A 6,997-nucleotide genomic window follows, 5' to 3' on the forward strand; every position below is an offset into this window, starting at 1 on the left:
AAGTTGTGGAAAGCGACCTTTACTGGATCCTCCAAAGCACCTTCGTATTTCAGGAGGCCTTTCTGCATTGGAGGGTGCATGGCCTTGGCAGGTGAGCATACAGCGGATGTCAAGGCATATCTGCGGTGGGTCCATCATCAGCCATCGGTGGGTAGTCACCGCATCCCACTGCTTCAGAAATAGGTGAGACACTTTATGCTTCTCCTCCCTCATACCATGCAGCATTTGTGCGCAGATACACATCTTACTATTATAACTTTAAGCAATGTTAAATGTTGGGTGTTAAAGCAAATAGGTGATATATTTCATCTGAGCCCAAGAACCATTCACAGGTGCACATTTAGTTAAATAAACAAGGGCTGGTAGTTGAACTAAAATTATATACTTACTTGCAGTAGTAGTTCAGTTAATTATATCCTTATTTCTTTTTAGATTAGCATTGGATGTAGACAACTATAACAACTATAAATTACGAATAGTGGCTGGAGTGAATTCTCGATCGAAGTATGGAAAGGGTGTCCAGTATCGTTCGGTCCAGCAAGTGATCCTGCATGAGAATTTCAGCCGATCGAAATATGACAACGATGTGGCACTTTTGCATCTGCATCACCCTTTATATTTCACAAAACATGTGCAGCCTCTGTGCATAATGGAAAATGAAATGGATGAGAAACAACTAAGCTTCAGTTCGTGTTACATCACTGGTTGGGGCAGCTCAGTGTTCGAAGGTTAGTATTTAAATTAGGGCTGCACGATAAATCGCATGCGATATTTAACGCGCATGCGCGTTAAATATCGCATGCGATTTATCGTGCAGCCCTAATTTAAATGTCAAAAAACACTAGTCGAAAATGCAAAATCTCTGCATCATAAACAGATTATTATTTAGCAGAATATGTAATAGGCACCTTCGGGAGTTTGCAGAAGTGGAAGTCGTCATTGTTGGATAAACTTTTATGATGAACGCAATTTGCGTTAGGCAAACTTCAAATATATTTTTTTGTGCTCCCATTTGCTCCAATAGCAAAAGGGAAAAAAAAAACATTGAGAGATTATGTTGCTCAGAAGATAGAAATGTCAAATTGGTCTCACTCTCTCAGTCATTGTATTAGAAACACTCATGCATCAGCATTGATTAGTTTTCTGTAATATAGTAAGATAATATAACACAAAGTATAGTGTTATAAATTATACAATAATTTTTTAAAAATGAAAAAAAAAAATCTGCAAAATTTACAATGTTAAAAACTGTGGAAATGCGTCATCACAGTCTGTGAAAAGGGTTCATATATCAGAGGAGTTCTGATTTTATTTTTTTTTACATCTTTCTGGCAGTTAAACTGTTAAAAGTATGTGGGTTTATATAATAAGTTCTCTCTTTCCTCTTTGAGAAGCAAGCCATGAACACTTACATTTTACATGACAACAATATTTTTCCTTTAACAAAATTAGAATTTTTAACATTTATGGATTATTTAAGATAATTTCTTATGATCATATTTAAAGAGAGTATTTAAAGAAAAAAAATAGAATTTTTTATTTAAACATATTTTATCATTTTTAAAACACTATACTTTTTGTTATATTACATATAATACATATATATAATTTTTTTAAAATCTGAAACATTTTAATCAAATGTCAAAAATCAACTTTTTTTTTTAGGAATGTTATTTAGCACTCTTCAGGAAGCGGAAGTTGATCTCATTGATACTGGGATCTGCAAACAAAGTAGCTGGTATGATGGCCATGTTAATGACAACATGATCTGTGCAGGATTTGACAAAGGGGGAGTTGACACGTGTCAGGTAATGTTGTCTCATTATTTCAGAGTAACTGGTCAGTGAAAGACAGTGATTAACAATATCTGTTGGAATACTTTTCAATCAAGGGTGACAGCGGAGGCCCTCTACAGTGTTACAGCAACGACATGGAGAGATTTTACCTTTATGGTGTGACAAGTCATGGAGAGGATTGTGCATTGCCAAAGAAACCTGGCATATATACTCGTGCTAGCCGGTACACCGTCTGGCTGAGAGAAGCTCAAGCAAGATCTGTATCTGCTGCCTCAGTCACAGATCTGCCAGTTTTTAAATTAATCTCAGCCCTGTTTTTCTCTGCCTGCTTGGGCCTGCTAATGTGAGCCATCCCCCATCAGAGATCAGAACAGCTCTCTGGGCTATGTGCAGTCATTACAATAAAGTGTAATAAAGTGTAACAATAAAATGTACTGTATTTAACATTTTTGCTAATTGTATTTGATATTCTCATTTTCACAAACTGAATATAAAATTATCACATTTTGTAACATTTTATGCTTGTGCTTTTGGAAATAGAACTTTACTATCCCTAATTCAACTTATTATTTTGAAATGTAGGTTCATTTTGAACACAATTTGCAGTTTGCAAATGTAATAACTGAAAATATCTTTAATTGGTTATTTTGTACTTTCACTCACTTACGGTGGCCGAGAGAGCTCACTGCGCTGCAAATGAAAAACACATGCAAATAGAAAAAAACACCTGCAAATTAAGAAAACATCATCAATTTGACAACACACATGCTGCAAATGCTCACAACACAACCAAATAAATAAATGCGCTGCAAATACTCACAACACATCCAAATAAAGAAACGTGATGCAAGAACAGAAACGCGCTGCAAATACAACACAAACAGAAACGCACAGCAAATAGGCGCAGACCACATCGGAAATGTTTACACAGCAAAGTGACGAAAATGGCTGATACATTTTTATTAATGTTTGCACTGAAAGGTGAGATTTTTGTTTATTTTAACATCCTGATCATACGATTCCTTAGCCTTTATAAATATACAGTATCTCACAGAAGTGAGTACACCCCTCACATTTTTGTAAATATTTATATATATATATATATTAGCATAAATAATCTGATGAAATACACAATTACTGTAACTGTGAAAGGTTATGTAAACTGGCTAACTTACTTTTACAATTTACCTTACCAAAATTAACCATAGCCTATGGTATTAAAAACAATGAATTAATAAACACATTTATTAGGCTATATAAAAATAAATAAAAATAAAAAATGGTTACAATAGTTAAATCATGGTAAGCATGCACAAATTAACCATGGATTTACTACACTAATCATAGTTTAACCATGGTATTTGTACAATTGTGGTTATACAAATGTTAATCAATACGCAAAAAAAAAAAAAAACATGGTTAATTTGAATTTTGTCGAAGTAATTTGCTAAGGGTGCTAAGGGTAATTGCTGGAACCATCAGCACCGGAATCTCTCTCAGCAAGCACCAGCAGCCAGTACAGCACGCAATCACATTTGTTAAGGTGGGAGAGAAACCACAAGGGAGCAGGAACTCAGCGGGGGGACTTCTAGCAACAGCTCGAGACTGACAGATAAAGGTTGACCTGGGAAGGCAGCTCAGATTTCCAGAAACCATCGCCACGACCACACTTAAGCCTGACATGGTCCTATTTTCGGAATCATTAAGGCAGGTGGTTCTACTGGAACTGACTGTGCCCTGGGAAGACCGGATGGAAGAGGCATTTGAACGGAAGACGGTCAAGTACGAGAAGTTGGCAGGTGAATGCCGTAACAGGGGATGGAAGACCCGCTGCTTCCCCATTGAGGTTGGCTGCCGAGTGTTTGACGGCCAGTCATTGTGCAGGGCCCTCAAGCTCTTGGGAATCAGGGGACTGCACAAGAATAAAGCCATCGGGAACATCATGGATGTCGCAGAGAAGGCATCAAGATGGCTGTGGATCAAAAGGGGCGATCCGTGGACTACACAAGCTACCTAGACACAAGTCGGGGACTGATCACCCCTGGCTGGGTCGCCTGGGCGGGGGTGTATGATGTTGAAAGACCTGAAACACCAGATGACCCCAGGTAACATCACTGATGATGTGTCTAGGGGGCACCTGGAAGGTGTATGTCAAATTAGGTTAGTCTGGCAGCAACCAGTGACTTCTGGGAACAGACCAGATGACTACCACAAAGAGGGTGGTGACAGCTGGAGAGACAGCAACCGGGCAGGGAGGGTTAGCTTCCCAAGCTGCAGCACCCGTGAGGGGGCACCCATTAATAAGCTACGGGAAACCCTAAGGGACTATACCCCCAGAGGTGCCCGAGAGGGGGGGAGAATGAGCACCTCAACAGGACGGATACACAGCTACTGACGCAAGCTCATGGACATAAGACTACGAGTGCAGTTTGCAAATGCGGTAAAGTCTGCAAAAACCTGCATGGCCTTAAGATCCACCAGGCCAGAATGAAGTGCTTGTCTGGTACACAAGTGATGCAACGCACAGGTCAAGTACCTGGTGAGACGCAGGAGGAGCCCGGCCCGGAGTCACCCCACAGTGCCCAGACCCTCCACGCACCACTAGATCGTTTCCAAGCAAGGCTTTCAGAACATCGTCAGGTTAAGCGGCCCGCCGCTAATAAGGAAAATGAGTGGCACTAGTTTGATGAGGATGTGGACAAGATTCTTCAAGTAACAGCCAGAGGGGATGCTGACCGGAGGCTGCAAACAATGTGCTCAATAACTATCAACATAGCTGCTGAGAGATTTGGCCTGAAGAAGCAGCGCCCATCTAGTGGTACTTCAGGACCAAATCATCGGCAGGAGAAGATCCGACAGTTGCGGCAGGAGCTCAGTGTGCTTAGAAGACAGTTTAAGCAGGCAAATGAGGAGGATAAAGCTGCCCTGGCTGAGCTCCGGAACATCGTAAGGAATAAGCTCACTACCACCCGTCGAGCTGAGTGGCACAGAACGAGGGGCAAGGAGAGGGCTCGCAGACGGGCAGAGTTTGTCGCAAATCCCTTCGGATTCACCAGGAGACTCCTCGGGCAGAAGCATAACGGTCGACTCACCTGCACTCAAGACGAGGTTGATAAGTACCTCAGCACCAATTACAGCGATAGAACAAGAGATCAGGAACTTGGAACGTGTAGCACGTTGATAACCCCACCAGAACGCAGTGTGGATTTTAACCTCAAGGACCCAACCTTGAGAGAGGGTCAGGAGGTTGTCAAAGCAGCTAGGACGAACTCAGCACCAGGTCCAAGTGGAGTGTCCTACGCGGTCTACAAGAGGTGTCCCAAACTCCTTCAGCGCCAATGGAAAATCATCAAAGTCATCTGGAGGAGGGGAAAAGTGGCACAGCAGTGGAGACATGCAGAGGGTGTCTGGATTCCGAAGGAGGAGAACTCAAGTAACATTGAGCAGTTCAGGGTCGTCTCACTCCTCAGCGTGGAGGGGAAGATATTTTTCAGTATTGTTGCCCGACATATGACAGAGTTTCTCCTGCAGAATTAATACATTGACACCACTGTTCAGAAAGGTGGGATCCCAAAAGTGCCAGGCTGTATGAAGCACACAGGAGTTATCACCCAGCTAATCACCCAGCTAATCACCCAGCTAATCCGGGAGGCTTGAGAAGATGACGGGGACCTGGCAGTGCTGTGGCTCGACCTTGCCAACGCTTATGGGTCAATCCCGCACAAGCTGGTGGAAACCTCACTGATCCGACATCATGTTCCAGATAGAATCAGGGACCTCACTTTGAACTATTACAGCTGCTTTAATTTGAGAGTCACCTCTGGAACAATAACATCAGCATTTCATAGGCTGGAGAAAGAAATAATCACAGGGTGTACTATCTCAGTGATCTTGTTCGCTTTAGCTATGAATATGCTAGTTAAGTCAGCAGAGGTGGAATGCAGAGGCCCACTCACCTGGTCAGATGTGCGACAGCCCCCTATCAGAGCATTTATGGACGATCTGACGGTAACTACGACATCCGTACCAGGCTGCAAAACGCCTCATCAGTTGGGCCCGAATGGACTTTAAGCCAGCCAAGTCCCGATCCCTTGTGGCGAGGAAGGGAAACGTAACCGATAAGTTCCGTGTCTCCCTCGGAGGAGTACAAATTCCATCAATCACAGAGAAGCCAGTTAAGAGCCTAGGAAAAGTCTTCAACAGCACACTTAGGGACACAGCCACACTCCATGAAACTGGGAAGGAGTTGCACACCTGGATTGCTGCAGTGGACAAGTCAGGGCTGCCAGGAAAGTTCAAAGCCTGGATTTACCAGCATGGCAGTCTGCCACGACTCCTCTGGCCATTGCTGGTCTACGACGTCCCCCTAACCACTGTCGAGGGCTTCGAGAGGAAGATCAGCCACTCTCTACGTAGGTGGTTGGGTCTCCTACGTAGTATCACCAGCATAGCCCTATACGGACACGTAGGTGGTTGGGTTTCCCGTGTAGTATCACCATCATAGCCCTATACGGAAGGAAGAACAAGCTACAACTCCCCTTCAGTGGCCTATCGGAGGAGTTTATGGTTTCCCGAGCAAGAGAGTACTGCTATACAGAGAATCAAATGACATCAAAGTGTCCTCAGCTGGCATCGAGGTGAGGACGGGTAGGAAGTGGAGGGCCCAGGAGGCAGTCGACCAGGCTGAAGCACGGCTGCGGTATGCTGGTGGGGACAGTGGCTTCAGGACACGCAGGGCTTGGCTGTTACCAGAAACCTCGGTATGATAAGGCCCGGGGAAAGGACAGGCGTCAACTAGTCCAAGAAGAAATCCGAGCAGGGGTGGAGGAAAGGCGCATCAGTAGGATGGTGGGGATGCGACAACAAGGGGCATGGTCTCGATGGGAACAAGCAATGGACCGAAAGATCTCGTGGACTGAGCTGTGGAAAGCGGAGCCATAACGGGTCCTCATGGGGCCTGAAAGACACCCCTGCATGCCTCCTGTGCCAAAAAAAGAGGATCCCTAGAGCACATATTAAAGGGTTAGTTCACCCAAAAATGTAAATTAGGCTGCGTTTTACTCACCCCCCAAGGAATCCTAGGTGTATATGACTTTCTTCTTTCAGACTAATCCAGTCATATTTAATATAAGAGTTATATTAAAAATTGTCTTTGATCTTTCAAGCTCTATCATTGCAGTCAGCGGGTGTTGCATTGCTTC

The 6,997-nt window shown here is 43.5% G+C and overlaps 1 pseudogene; it reads left to right on the forward strand.

Annotated features, from left to right (window-relative positions):
* Positions 1-4,403: 4,403 nt before the first annotated feature.
* On the forward strand, positions 4,404-6,737 carry LOC107687556 (uncharacterized; annotated as a pseudogene).
* The last annotated feature ends 260 nt before the right edge of the window (positions 6,738-6,997 follow it).

Source organism: Sinocyclocheilus anshuiensis, unplaced genomic scaffold (genome assembly GCF_001515605.1).
Source record: "Sinocyclocheilus anshuiensis isolate Anshui unplaced genomic scaffold, SAMN03320099.WGS_v1.1 scaffold870, whole genome shotgun sequence".
Classification (NCBI taxonomy): Eukaryota; Metazoa; Chordata; class Actinopteri; order Cypriniformes; family Cyprinidae; genus Sinocyclocheilus; species Sinocyclocheilus anshuiensis.